The sequence below is a fragment of the Gavia stellata genome, chromosome 4 (genome assembly GCF_030936135.1).
Source record: "Gavia stellata isolate bGavSte3 chromosome 4, bGavSte3.hap2, whole genome shotgun sequence".
NCBI lineage: Eukaryota > Metazoa > Chordata > Aves > Gaviiformes > Gaviidae > Gavia > Gavia stellata.
The window spans coordinates 15,076,326-15,092,092 of NC_082597.1; the positions used below are offsets into that span (position 1 = coordinate 15,076,326).

General features: G+C 42.0%; 1 non-coding gene across 1 annotated transcript; it reads right to left on the reverse strand.

The window, feature by feature from the left end:
• Positions 1-6,827: 6,827 nt before the first annotated feature.
• On the reverse strand, positions 6,828-6,976 carry LOC132317001 (U4 spliceosomal RNA). Its single transcript, XR_009483975.1, has one exon. It is a non-coding gene; the product is annotated as a U4 spliceosomal RNA (small nuclear RNA).
• Between the last annotated feature and the right edge of the window lie 8,791 nt (positions 6,977-15,767).

Here is a 15,767-nt window from a genome sequence, read left to right on the forward strand (position 1 = left end):
GAGCTCACATGTTCTCTTTCGGCTTCAACCAACAAGTGGCTCATTTATCACAGCATCACTGCAATTAGCTCCAGTTGTTAATTTCTTTATTTAATTACAACCTATTTTCCTTCAGGTACCACCTCCACAATGAGCTACAAGGAGCTCTGAGTACAAGACGTATTTCATCTAGAAACCTGCAACTAGAAGCCAAGCTAACAGATTTTTTTATAAAACTTTTTCCCCAAAATGTCCTTGTTTAGATAATGGCAACCATTTGCCTGTGATTTCAACTTTATAAATAATATTTTAAAAAAAGAACATATAAATATGGAAATTTCATTGTGTTTGGCATCAGAGGGAGCTTAACCTCTCCAGGATGAAGACTCTTATAGCACTGCTGTAGGATCTAAGCCCAAGCTATGAACTATCATCCAAGGACTGTATGAAGAGTCATTGGATCCAAATCCAGGACTTCCTTTTGCACTGCCTTAGTGTCATGCACTCTCTTGCCCAGTGTATGTTGAATTCTGTCGCACAAAGCAGAACAGCTCCAGCTAGAGGATTTTGGGGCTCCCTCCTCCACAGCAGTCTACAGTATGTTGTGTAGGACACTGTTGTTAGAGATCAGAGCTGGAAGTCTGAGAACCTCCAACTTGAGGGGACAACATCCTCAAACTAAGGCAGGCAGAAAATCAAAGTATTTTGGAGGTTTTAGTAGAAAATGAAGGGAAGAAACTGGGGAGTGAGGCCAGAAGTCAAGGTTCTTCAATACAGACTTAGAAGACATTTCCAGGTCTTCCTTTTGAAAACGTCTACTTTTGTGTTTATGAGCATGTGAGAAGCACATGGATATGCATCTGAGAAGCTACGTAGATTTTTCTACTGGTATTGAGTGGCAGCAAGGCAAAAGCCCTGGAGCGGTGTTCAGAATAGCTGAGTTTGATTCCTGGTTCTCTTACTGAGCTTGTATCTATCATTTGATTTCTCCATTTCTCTGTCTTTTAAATGGGGAGGAATGAGACTGACTTTGTTGATAAGGTATGTTGTGGTTCAGCAATGAAAGGTGAATTAGAAAAGGTAAATGGTGGTGGAATTATTATTAAAGTATGTATTCCGAGACTAAGCCCTGACAAAAATATTTTATCAGGGAACTACTTTACCAATGTGCTAAATGATGATACTCTTAAGGGGAGGCAAATGAGGCATCAAAAATAAAAGTCAAAAGCTGATTAAAATACCTTATTAAATAAAGGTCAATCTTGCAGTAGTGCTGATTGATACATCAGCTGATCCAACAGTTCCTTTCCAGCTCTACTTTCTATAATGAGAAAGTAAAATTAGTCCTAAACATATGCATTAATTACTTAACTGAAGAAGTTGGAGACCATGAATAAAGTCCTAGTTCCCCACTGATTAGTGAAGGAAAAACATGGTGAACTGCTTTCTGTCTCATAGAAAGATGGATCCCACTTGCTCTTGCTTTTACACTCTGTAAGGAGTCTCATACAATAGATCAGTTAAAGAAATTATCATTCCATTTAATGGGCTCATGATATGAGTGACCAAGTATGAGGACTTAAAGGCATGTTGGTAGCAAAAAGCTGGACAGCCTCAAAAACACGCTTCTTATACGGTATAGGGAACTCAATGTATTGTATGGGCTCTGTGCTCAGCTGAAAAATTTTGTAGGGCGGCAAGGCACAGAGGGGTTGATCAATACAAAGTAGAGTGACATGATGCATGGGAATGGGGGATGAAGTCATTAGAAAGTGCTGTTACAAACTAAAACAAATCTCTGGGCTGTTAAAGACAAGTCCATACAAAACCTGGACAGATCTGGAGATCTGGGTTGTTAACTTAAAAGGAGTCTATGGCCTGTTAAAAGCAAGACCATATTTATTGAGCTAGAAAGTGACAAGTCTGACTGTGCCATCACTAGTAATTGCATTAGAAATGGTGTTTTGAAGCTTGGACAAAAAAATCAGAGATATTTCACAATACATAGATAGATAAAAGGGAAGTAGCTGGCACAGATTTTATTCTGGGTAGGGCTAGTCACACACGAAGATTATCATACCCCACCATCCATACCTTCTTCCCTACTGATAGAAACTACGTTTTTAGGAGGAACAGCAGAGAATGTGAGAGCTCATGACTCAGCTGTTCTTGCATGAATGTTTTTGGTCAAAGTGTTAAAGTGTTAACTAAAAAAATCAAGGCAGGTTTGTGCCAAGAATCTGGACTGTGACTGGGAACAGCTGATCTATGATGACTTTTCTGCTGCACAGTCCAGCCTGCCATTTCAGAGAGCTGCCCGGGCTGCCCGTATGTTCACACCAGCCCTAATGTCTTGTCCTTGCACACAGAGGAAGGCTGTAGAACTGAGCTGTAATTGCTCCTTCTTGAAGCAAGTTCCAGTAATTTTCTTGGAAATCTTTCTCAAGATTTAAAAAGTCGTTAGTTTCATTATGTCATTTCCACTGTGAATTTGTTTTGACTCTTCTTCAGCAGTTTCGTAAAGCCAGGATCATTTTCTATCTGCAAACAAAACATCTGAAAAATATGCAGGTAACCTCTCCGTTACTGGGTATAGTGTCAACAGCAACAAAGGATGTTGTCAGTAGCTTTAGGAGCTATCAAAAAATCCAAATGAAAGCAAAGCAAACAGCCCTGTTCCCAAAATTATATTCAATGAGACATTTAAGTCATACCTAAAGAGATATTTGAGATACCTGGCTCTTCCTGGTTTCTGTTACAGGTAGCGTCCAAGACTGCTTACTACAGTAACCAGTAAAAGTTATTGGCAGCGTAGTTTTTCTCTATTTAGCCAGTCATTATCATATGGCTTTATTCTAGAACCTTGAAACTGTTCCTGTTATTTCTGGCCCACTTCCAGAGTTGATCTGGACTTTTTGTGGGGTCCCTCATCTTCTCCTGAATGACAAGCTTGTGGACTCCCATTTGTCATTCCCACAGATCTCTCCCTGGATGCCTGGGAGCCTGGCCCTGGGACAGGCCCAGACTAGGGCACCCACGTATTTTAGTTCCTTGGCTTTGGGATGACCCTACTAGGGCCAAGTTTGCTGCGACTGAGAGTCAGGGTTCTGCTCTTGACTGCCAATATCTTTGTCTGTTGACTTCGATACGTCTGTGCAGTTTTACTCGGTACTATACCAGAAAACAGCAGCAGAAGAGGAAACAGAGACATAATATTCATGAGTAATATTGCACTCAAGATTGCTATAGGTGTGTACTAACTTCATTTGCTAGAAAGTTACACAATAGAAAACAAGTGAAATTATAATCCAAAGATATTTTATCAAGGTTTTGCCTATCTCTTGTATCTGGAGGATTTTTTTTTCTTAATTCATGTTTTTAAATGAAATAAATTATTTTGTTCGTAGCACATGGTCCATGTTACTATGTTTAATCTTTCAGGCATTTGGCATGCAAGCACTCCAGCTGTCAGAAATATTTTTATGCACCTACTTCAAGAGCATTTAGCATGAAATGTACTCTACAGACATGGTAAAACTGAAAATAGAGGTTTAGTTGCAATCCCGTTTGACTAAATGTATTTACAACACTACAGCACATTTGTTTTTATGAACCACCTTCACCTTAGTTTCGTAAATCTAAAAATTTTCAGGATCATAATGAGCTGGCATGAGGATGCCATTGCACAAAGTTATTCATCTCAAAATGCTCTTTCATCTCAAAGCAGTTGCACCCTTCTAGATGGCAGCGTATGACACAAGGCAGACCATTGCTCTGGTTCCTGTACGCTATTTCCCTCAGTTTCTGCCTTCTGGTGTTCCCAGCTGATTTTCTCCTAATCACTGAGTGTGTTGTTCCTGGCTAGTACATGCACGCTGAAACCAAAACTCGCTGCTCTTTGTGTAACTGTGTCTGATCAGCATGATCATTTACACTAGTCTTCAGTATCACACAGGCTATAGGATGGCCTGAATCCCCTCCAGTTTATCAGCACTGCATAAACTGTGGAATCAGAGCTGGACACTGTTCCAGAAGTGCTTCTGACTCTGCCATACCCAGAGGTGTTACAACCCCTCTACTTCTGCTCAGCATTTCCTTGTCTGCACCCAAGGTGCTCAGCAGCCCTTCTGTCTGCCAGCACCGCTCCAGCTCGTGTTCAGCTGACTTCCCACATGCTCTTTGTCAGTGCATGGCTATGTTTCTTGCTCCTTGATGTATCATTTTGCATCAGGCCATGCTTATAGAATCAACCATTTGGTAACACACATGAAGACTTCTTTGATCCTCTTCACCGCAGCAGCTGAGAGAGAGAGAAAATGGACATTGCCACTGGCTCCCAGCAATCTGGAGAAAATCTGGATGTTGTAGGTCTATCTCCTCCTTCGTCCTCACTAGAAGGAGGCAAAAAGACATGAAGAAGAGGAGACCAGGAGCAACCTTCTTTCTTTTCTACAGGTGCGCTGAATTCAGACACCAAGGCATCCCAATGTAAGGCCTGTTCTCTGAACTAACAGTATCAGGGCACTTTGTGCCTCCCTATGACTTTGTTTGCTTTCCTTCCCCACTCTTCCAAGGGTTTCATAACCTCTCACTACACTTGGACAGTTCAATCAATAAAGGTAGATGTTTACAGGATGAACACTCCCCACTGTCTGGTATAGCTGAAGACCCTGAATGCCCACTATAGGCTCTAATAAGTGGACAACCATCTTGAAATACTGAGTAAATCCACCAGCGTTGCTACCAGCAATAAAGTGTAAAGGTTGATAATTTCTTGCTTCCTGTTCAGCTGTACTTTTTACATTTCTACCATAATGATATATGTGAAAGATAAGTGCACATTGGATAAGAATTGAGAAAAATAGCAGTGTTATGTAAATGCCTGCTAAAACGGATGCATCTGGAATCTCTGCGGAGTACAATAGTTCAGTTATTTAGTGGTTACTTCAAAAAGAGCACGTTCAGAAACCAAATTGGATTGGCATGGCTAAAATGGACTCATTTTCTACAAAATGTTTACTACTATTCTTTTTGTTTTTAAGTAGATTATTGAACCAAAATCCACTGGGCGTGTTGGACATGATTATGCAGTGAGGTTTTTTCATCCTGTGAAATCAGTAAGAATTTTAGAGGGTGGGAGTAAATTGAATCCATTAGAGCAATTCATACACTTTTTAAATAGTCGTGAATCTTACTTATACTAATCCTTGAGTACAGAGTTTCAAACAACATTTTTCAGCTGTTTTAATGTTTGATGTGTATCAAATACGTTCACATTTCCTTTGAAGAACTATCATAACATTCTGACAATAACAACTGGCTGACCCCTTGCATATAAAACTCTGATAAAGCAGTAAAGATCAGACATCATATATCCTACAGAGACAAATATTGGTCTACTAGAGAAAGTGGAAGTGTACTAGAAATCATTCAATGTGTTTCAAATGTTAAGGAGAAGAAAACATTGTCAAAGAGTTGCTTGGAAACTCAGTACAGAAGCCATGCTGGCAAAGTAAAAAAGTGCTGTACTTAGGAGAACAGCCACAAAAACACAGACTAGATGATCTCCAGACGTCCCTTCCAACCCCTATCATTCTGTGATTCTGTGATCCTTAACAGAAATGCTGGATTTGGCAACATGGAAAGAAGTAATGCCAAATGGCTAAGGAGCAACTTTGCTTGGGAGAATAGAAATTTGTATCAGCATTAAGGCTGCATTTCTATGCCCTTTCAGAACTAGCTTGCAGTATCTAGTTGTTGGATTTAAAACGATAGCTGAAAGCCTCTGAGCATTCACTCTCATGTGGCCTCAGCACTTCCAAGCAAAGGTGGTAGCTATCCGAAGAGCAAAACTGCCCTCCATTGTTCTGCCTCAGTTTTATAAGTATGCTCCCTGCTGATGTGTCAGTGTTAATTCTTAGCCCATATGGGCAAAGATGACATGTTATTAAGTACAATAAATCTTCCCATATAACCATCAGCCCAACTATTTTCCTGAAGAGGACTGACAAGCTTATCTTAAATAAATCCCTGAAAGGGCTCTGTGAAATGATTAGAAGTTGTATGTTTACAATGATGCCAGAAGATCAGCAGGTTTATACACTGATCAATCATTTATACACTAGTGAGCAGCTGGCATCCGAGGCTGTGTCTGCTCATCTATCAAGCAGTTCTCACAAAGGTTAGAGGTAGTAAAGTTGTACTCAGACACAAATATAGGTATAAAAATGTTCTAAAAATGCTAAGTATTGGGGATTACAGCATGAACTCATAGGATTTCATATTTCAGAATAATTTCTGTATAAGATCCTGATCACAAACAATTTGGCAAGGTGTCACCTTCTTCCCTAAGTCCAGCTGAAGCCCATCCATTGCTTTTCAGTGCAGTTAATGGTGTTGCAGATAGATACAGAGTGTGTGCTCACCCAACATCAGTCTCAAAAAACTTTTGTGGATAGGGTAATATTGACCTTTGCCCTCTGTACTATGGCAAGTGTTTTTCAAAGAACAATCTGGGAACCTCTGGAGCAGCTGGAGCTGGGTGCAAAGAGGCAGTCCAAAGGCCTCTGCTTGGGTCTCTGGCTCTCACAGGGTGTCCACTTTAGAAGAGACCAGTTCTCCCTGTTTCTAGGCAAAGACTAGATCTGACTTAGTGAAGAGACATGAAGAGAAGTCCAGGAAGGAAAGTTCATGTCGCTGTGAGGTTCAGCAGGAAAACAGAACAACCAACAGTCTGGCTCCTGTTGGTTCACCTGAAAGGGTGGGTGGCATCTTTGTATCCATAGAATCATAGAATCATTTAGGTTGGAAAAGACCTTTAAGATCATCAAGTCCAACCGTTAACCTAACACTGCTAAGTGCACCAAAAATTCGATTTAGTGCCGCTGCCAACTGTATTTCAAGTCGTCATGGTGAGGTATTGGGAAAAGTTTTCAACTAGCAATAATCACACCTCAGATTAACTTCACGGGCTACGATCCTGCCACTGCCCTTTCCACCCAAATCCTTACTTCATGCCTATGGATGTGAGCACACATTGCCATCCTCCGCTTTTGTGCTGAATTCACAGAGTGACTGTGACTGTGGTCTTACTAGCCTTGAAGTATATATATTTGTACATGTATGAGTATCAGGAACATGCAGGACCCTTCAGAGCACTGGGAGCGCAGTGAAAGTTACCGTCGCAAGGAAATGGGGTAAGCACCGCGAGAGGTTCTGATGGCTAGTGACATTGGTCCCCACCATGGCACACTGTATGCTACTTAGATTCTTTTTTAGTATTCTAGAGCTACACCTAAAACCCATCAGGTTAGTTCAGCACCCACTAAACCTTCATTACATTTTGTCCTGTTATTCTTCAGAATATTCTCTAAAGCTCTGCATAGCATTGAAATCACAGTTATTAGCCTATGTTTGTCAGCTAGGTTGTCTTCTGGCATAAACTAAGACCCTCATCAAAAAAGTTGCAGAGAGAAAGTATAATCTCTTTCAAACTAGGAATTTATAATAAAAAATATTAAATGTTCCATTTTCTTTTCCAGTCAGGTTTCCTGGGCTGTGCCTCAGTTCCACCCTGGTTCACATTTCTTCTTTCTTTTCCCTGCCTTTCTCGCGTCTCTTTTCATAGGGCATGTATTTGTATCCCATTTGCTTAGCAAATCTCTTTATTTCACTTTTATTTCAGACCTTCAACTTTCATAATCCCTGGACTAGATGTTTTCTCAATTTATGTGTTCATAATTATAGAAAAATATTATATCATCATTTAAGCAGACAAAAAGCAAAAGCAAAGGGGGATTTTTCTATTTTTTTTAATGTATATCTAGTATTACTTTCTAAACTCTAACAGTCAAAGCATTATAAATGGTATTGTCATTCTTAGCCTGCTTGGGAAGAGGAGGTGAATGTTGTCATATAATAAGTATACATGGGCTGTTATAACTATCACTCAGATCAAAGCCTGCTGCATGGAACAATTCCATTTTTTAACAGGAAAAGAATGCAGCAATTCATCACTTGTCCAGTCTAGCTAATATTTTGTGCCTTTTTTCTAAGAGTGGAATTTGTGAACTGGCTAGCTTTGACAGTTTGAGGGACTTGGTACTTTTCATTTCTAGATCATTGACTCAAGTGTAACACATATTTGCTGAAAATTGACCCAAAATTTAATCTGGAGGATGACTGATGGCTGAAGTATGTAAAAAAAGGTTTGTTTCTGCTCAGCTCATAGTAGACAGATGCCAAAACAAAAAAATACATGTATCTTAACCCTGTACTAACAAACATTCTAACTAGGAAGACTCAGAAATGAATGGAGAACGTATCTACCTTTGGATGCCTTCATCACTGGACTCCTAACTTTAGCTATCTAATACCTATTTCCAGAACTGGAATTTACCTAGACATGCCTCTCAAATCTCTGAAAATTGGTTTTTCAGTATCGACTACCATGCACCCAAAAAGTGAGGTCTCTTCTGAAGAACAGTAACTGCTTGCTCCTGATGGGACTGTCCTTGCAGATTGGGTACATGATGGAGATGGGTGTGGTGTGAATATGTTAGGAGAGAGCTGATGCATTTTGGCAGGGCTATGTGGTAGAGCTAAAGGTCAGCTTTCGATGGCTTGTGCCTTTCTTGGAAAGTACAGCAGTCTCTTTTCATTCCCACTCCACCTCAACATTTGAATCCTATTGAATTAGTAAAGTGAATTAACCTAGTATTTGACACTTCTTTCTCTAAGTTTCCAAGAAACTTAGTCTCTAGTGATTACAATTTTGCTTTGTCTGCCATTTTCTAGTGACAGATTAGCTCACAGTTCCCAATGAACATAATGAGGTATTTAACATAAAAATAGTTCTCATTCTGTGCTCCACTCTCCCATTTGGATAATCTGATTTTTAACTTGCATTCTCATTTAAAGAGAGAATTTGTGCCTTATAGCAATGAATGGCTGACCCTCCCATCCTTCCAGGACTGCACTAGTATTGTTGCTTTTAAATAGATGATGACAGGCAAACCAGCCTTGGCACTACAGTGGCAGGTCATATGCTTGCACACTGCACTACTCATTTGGATAACACAAGTAAAGGAACTGCAGTTGCCTATTTAGATTTGCAACATGCCCAAGTTCTGGAGTTAAATTCACGTACTTTCAGAGCTGGTAGCAAGGATGACATTTCTGATTGTTATATTTCCCCATCCTCCAAGAAATAGAAGGACTTTTTCAATGGCAATCATTATATTCAGAAATATATTCAGAAACTTGTGGCATGATGTGTACCAGCTAGATCTCAAACCAACACAAACCCAATTATGGAGCCTTTTATGACAAACTGCAATTTCAGTGAGCGATAGTATTTCAAGAAACAAAGCCTTTTAATGGATGGCTGTTGAATTTAATGCTTTGCTTTAGTTGGAATTTTTTTTTATGCTAGTACATTTCATTTTGCTATCTGAACGCAAAAATTTCTTATTTTCCCATCAAAATAATTTCCTTATGAAATTACACTGCTTATCTGCCCACCTGTTTATCAATCCCCCTCCCTAATAACTTTTAAATCCAGTGTCCAATTTCAACAAAATTTAACAAAAGGCTGATGTCTTAAAAATATTAAACTCCCAGAAGTGTTCTGAAGATCAATGGCTGGATAAAAAAAGAGAGCATTAGCTAGTGATCCCACTAAGGGAAAGCCAGGAGATTCGGTGCTTAAGGGTGCTTGGCTGACCAAGTCAGCTCAAATCTCAGTTCAGATATGCTGCACTGCCTGCTCTTTCTTGATCATCTGTCATGATAAATAAAGTTAGGTAGAATACATGGGAAACATTGCAAGTATTCCTGCATGTGTGTGTGTGTGTGTGTGTGTCTGTGTAGATATATGTATATAAAAAATATAAAATAATGTAGGGAAAGTGGAATGAAGCCAAAAGTCCTATAGCAAAGAGGCTGTAAGAGACATTTGGGGCATGTGGGAAGCATGGGAGTTTGCAAAGGTCCGGGGTGTGAGTGGAGCTGGAAGTACTAGTGAAGGATCTGAGGACATGAGAAAGATGGGTATCATAGACAGAAGGTGCATGGGTGTAAGAGGAAAAAGGGTATTGCTATGGAGGTGTCATGGGGCCGTGGCAAAGGAGCTGGGTTGTTGTACTCTGGCCATGTAGGCGAAGGAGGACACATGCTGTTGATTGAAAGCCAGGCTTCAGTGATTCCTTGTACCGCTCATGCAACATTAGGCTCATTTAAAATTCACCAATAAAAAGGTTATTGAAGTATCTAAATAACTCACAAAGTATTTAATGACATATTCCAGTTTAACTTTAAAGAAAACAATACAATAGGAAGTAGCGAGAACCCCATTTTTCAAAAGAAACTAAAAATTCCATTTTGGTTCAGCCCCAAACTATTTTTTCTACTGCTTGCTTCAGCCATTGAACTGAAAAATTGGTTATTTACCTAACAGTTATACTTAAAAATATTTTCAACACAGGCATGTCCAGTACCTTTCACTCAGAACTTTGCTGTGGGAGCAGCTCACAAAACATGCCAGGGAACCAGCGCTGTCTATTAAGTTCTGGCCGATAAGATCTCAGGCTGTGCTTCGGAGCATTTGTTCCCTTGTTCAGCCGAAGATAAACAAGGTAGAACCAACCAACCTGCCTCTGCCGATTATAATCTTCCTAGGAGATGCTATCATTTCAGCAGCTGCTGTAAGAAACTTTTCTGAAGGTCGGCACATACAAAATAATCAATTCTCATCTACAGATCACAATTCAAATGTGCCAAATGCTACCAGGGCTTATGCTACCGGGTTCATGAGATGAAGTCCACAATACTGATTGAAGCCAGGATGCTTGCTGCAGCTGACAAACTAAATGGGCCATGGGCCATGGGCCATGGGCCATGCCTGAGGAACTTTTAGCTTCCAGAAAATAGATATTAACTATTTCTAATGAGCAGTAGGCAAGCAGTGCCCACAGTAGAAGTGGTTTCTAGATAAGCAAAAAGCTATATTCACAAATACTGTCAATCAACACTTTGCAGCAATTTCCTTTAAAGAGAAAAAGATAGAGAAGAGCTGGTCTAGGAAATTCAGCATTTTGAAGATGCAGCATTTCTCTTGTTACAGCTGAGGAAAACATAAGATAAAAGCAAGTGCCATTAGCATGCAGCCTCGCTGGCACTGCACCAGGGCATGCTGTGTCCTGCAGCTCCGTCCAGGCTTCAGTCACCTTTTAGACTGAACCCACACCCAGCACCTCCAACAGACAACGTGGGGCATGAGTGGGTTTCGCCAATGGAGTGGATGTCCACGATAAACCTCCATCACCTGATTTCTGCTATGGCCGCAAGAAACTACTTCAACCATCACAGCGGTGTGAGCAAGATCTGAATCAAGCCTGTAATCTTTGTTCTAACAAAGCTGTGAAGACAATTCTCTTCTCCTGAAACAAAAACCTCATTATCCTCTGTCCAGCTCAGCATACCTAGAAATCGACCTGGCATCGGATTATAACTCCTGGTTCAAAGTATCTAAAAAAAAGATGGGCAGAATGCAAAGTTGTTCGTACCCAGTAGAAAAATCTTCTTAATTGAATTACTTCGCATGCTGAGAGAGTTTTAGGAGAGCGTTAAGCACATCTAAACTTAGCCTGTGGCAGCATATTCTTCCATGCACATGCCTCCCTGAACTTGGGAGGGAAGGAGGTTGCAGCAGCGCTGCAGTGACACGGTGGGGTTTGGAGATGCTGACGCTTAAGGGCCGCTGCTTGCTCCAGGCCTGGAGGCAGCTGCGGCAGCATGGCTCCATACCAGCACCGAGCCTGGAGGTGACACGCCTCAGCACAGCGTTGAGCTGACACAGCTGTATTGGATTTAGGACTCAGCTAATATCCGCACAGCACCTTGTGCCAAGTGAATGTGCTTTGAGCTGCTGGTTTGGTCTCTGCATTTCAACTTCTGTGTGTCATTTCCCTTCTCCGGATGTTACTGAGATGCTGTTTCCATCTGGAAAGGAACATTTCGAGTATTTTTGTCTTTGGCCATGTGTATATCACCTGATGGAGCACGGCGCACGGATCCCCTAAGCTCACAGCAGCCCACACAGACACAGGGCAGAGCCTGGCTCAGGTCTTCACAGCCTCATAGCTGCGTTATTGCAGTACTGGCTAAGCTAAGAAACCCTGTTAATATGCAGGATTTATGGGCTTGACTGGAGAATTAACCCCTTGTCATGGCTGTGTCCCCACTTTCAGACGCAAGCAGCTGCGCAGGGTCCTCTGAGTTGTGTCATTTCATGTGATGAACAAACACCAAGTGTCCCCCAGCAACACTGCCCAGTCTGCCTCATCAAGAGCTTGTCTAGCCCTCTGCAATCAAAAGAAATACAGTTAGGTGCAGGAAAGGGAGAAGTAATTCAGTGCTGGCATAACTACAGTTGCCTGGATTCAAAATGAACACTGTATTTTTGCTCAAAAGCACCCAAAAAGCAGAACAGGAGGAGGCTGGAATCAGTCCTCGCCTTGAGGCCAGAGCAGAGGAGTGGGCAGCTGAAAGACTACTTCCAATTCTCTATGACTTTGGGCAAAGCACATAACTGTTCCGTGCCTCAGTTTCCCCTGGGGCTCCAGCACTATTTGCTTGCCTCCAGCATGTTCTGCAAGGATTTTTCAACTAACCTTCTGAAATGGTTGGGGTTCCTCATGAGGAAGATAGGATAAAAGTGCATGTTACTGTAAAAAACAATTTGCTAAAAATAACTCTCACGAAACATTTGTCAAACAGAGAAAGTTGAAAGGAGGTGCCGTTTTGGTCAAACAGCGTAAGGGAGTGCCAAAGAGGGAACGGTACCAACCTCATCCTGCTCAGAGGGACGAGGCCAAGTGGCCTTGCAGGCATTGCATCTGCACAGCACAGCTCTATGTCCCAAACCGGCCTGTGTCTCCGGCAAACGCAGGGGGTGAGGTGTGTCTATATATAGCGAGCAGGGCAGGATGTGATGGGAGGACAGCGGTGCCGGGGGGGGGATAAGGTGACACCTGCGCCTCGCAGTGCTGAGCAGTTTGGCAGGCGGCTGCCAGGCTCCCAGCTGCCAGGTGGGATCCGTCTGCCAGGCAGGATCCAGCCGGGGCTGAGTGCTGCTCTCATTAATGCTGCGCTCTCATTAATGTCATGCCAGGCTCCTCTGCACTCTTGTCGGCTCAGGGCTTTTGCTTTTTCACTTATACAAGCAGCAACCCCCAAATCTGTACTGTACAGAGAAAAAACTCTGTGTCTCATTCATCAGCAGGTTCAGCAGGACCCATGTGCCATGAGAAACTTCAGGTGCTGTAGCAACTGCTCTGGCTGAGCTGTTGGAGATTGGCAGTAAGAAGCATTCACCAAGATACATACAAATAAAACCCATGCAATTGCTTTGATATCTCAGTCTTTGTTTGCTACAAGCATTCATATCAGCCATCAGCTAACTCATAGCAAATTCCAAGAAAGAGAAAGTCCGACTAAAAAAGTTGCACGTCATGCAGAGGTTTTCTCTGTGTGACTTCACCTTGTTAGTTAGAAATCTTTGATTTTTCCTCCTTTCTCCAAAAGTTTCAGATATTTGATCAGGAAGAAGAAGAACATGCCACATGAAGTTAGGAACCATCCTAACAAGAGAACATCCTAGTAAGAGTAGCAAGCAGAAGATGGAGCAGCTCAGAATAGCACAAGCGGAACAAGCAGGTGGAGCTGTGAACAGCACATGTGTGGAAATCAAACCCTGTTATCACAGAAATCACCAGCAGAAATCATGGAGCTAAATTCAATGAATAAAAGCATTTGCTTGGAGAAGTTTTCCCCACTCTCCCAGTTGAATATAGAGTGGTTTCCATGCAGTTTTCCAACAGGTGTTTGGTCCAAGACAGCGAGAGGTCAGTCTGTCAGGCAAAGAAATGAGCGGCTTTCTCCACGAGCAGCCGTTTCTGCCCCCGCATCAGTTAGGGCTGGAGTTGCAATGTGCTGCTGTGCACCAATATCTACCATCGCCCCGGTACTGCCCAGACCGCTTTGGCCAGGAGCCGGAAAAGCCAGCTCTGTCTTCAGCAGATAGAACTTTCCATGATTATGAGGCTGTCACAATAAAGGAGGTGAACTGACAATTTTAAGGCACGTTCTAAACAAAATGCTGCTCAGGAGGTCCCTCCAGCCCTGGTGGTTCTCGTGCTCTGTCGGCGAATGGACATGCATCTCTCGCTAATAGAGTTCCCTCTGAACATATTTACCTGGATTTCACTGCAGGCTGTCTGCATTTTAGTAGCACTGAAAAACACAAGCTTTAAGAGCCTGAAAGAGCATTATAATATGTATCATTCTATCCACATCATCTTAAGGAACAAAAAAGTGTTAATGTTAGAAACCGATCATTTTGAATGCGTGGCAGTGTGGCTTTCATCTGAACCACTATTATTTTCACTTTGGGGAGAGGAGAAGCAGCTTTTTCCTAACACAGTAGCAGCACAAAAGTAAGATTTTGATTCTAGTAAGTGAACTAAAATAAGAATATTAGATTGTAAGTCTATGTATCTTTTGTATACACACTTTTAGTCTCCCTTAGAATATATAGTCTCAATTAGCAATGAATGTGTTGTGGCACAGGAGGGTGCTTTGTCTGCTCTCCTGGGTGCTCTTACTAGTGATGTGCATTGCATACAAGCTGATCCCAACAGCTCATCACCACCAGATGAAGGAGGTCCGGTTGCCTTCCCCACCTCAAGCCCCTGCCACCAGGTGCAGGCTCCATCCTCCTGCCTCGTGGCTGCTGAGCTTCATGTTGGAGTTCACAGAGCAAAAAAAGTGAATACATTCCTGTTGTGTTAGGGATTAGATCAGCTCAGAAACACCCCACAAGCTCCAGCAGCACGTGGACTTGTTGCACAACACACGGTGTGCGGGTTGAGGAGGGAGAAGAGGGAGGGAGAGCCAAACCTTCTCTTGGTGGCAACAAGCTGTTGGTGTGGCTGCTTGCTGACCTTAAAAGTATCTCAGACCCTTTGGAAAGACTGTCACATCCTGAAGTGATCTGTACATATTGCAAAGGAGGTATTAGCCAGCTGTGCAATATCATCTGAGGCACCGTTATGAGGGGTTTTCCACTCAGGTAACTGCACAGAAGCCTTCCAGCATTGGCACCTGTTTGCATTAAACACTGTATTCACTGTAGTTAACTGCAGTGCCAATGCATGAATGAAACGGGGCTGTGCTTCTGCAAAATCTAATACGGCTTTATTAACATGTCCATCATCTATTGAAGACGTGATACATTTTGCAAACTGCTTATTAATTCTGTACAAAACCAGTATTGTTTCCACAGCTGGGGGTGAAGGATGTCTCGTATGCAAACCTGCAACATCTGCCTGGTTTAGGAATTTACCATCCTTTTCTTAAAATGAGTAAAATGTAGATGAATGTGGGAGACACTCACCTGAACTCCTCAAAGCGAGTCAGTAATTGCTAGCTGTTAATCCCATTGTACTTTAATTTTGTGAATTGTAAAACACTTTTCAGCATCATGGAACAGATTGTCTGATCCACTTGGGAGCTGATGAAACTTAACAGCAACAAACTCTTTCTTTTCGAGACATATTGCCCTGTCTCAGAAAAGTAGGTGAATCCAAGTGCCTTACACCCCTGAAACTAAGTCTGACTTTACCAGCACAGGAGCAGGGGGGAGCAGAATAAGGCACCGATTTCCCATGGATACAAGGAGCCTTAAAGCCTTTCATGGAGTGGGATCATCCTCGCAGGGAGTGTGAGCC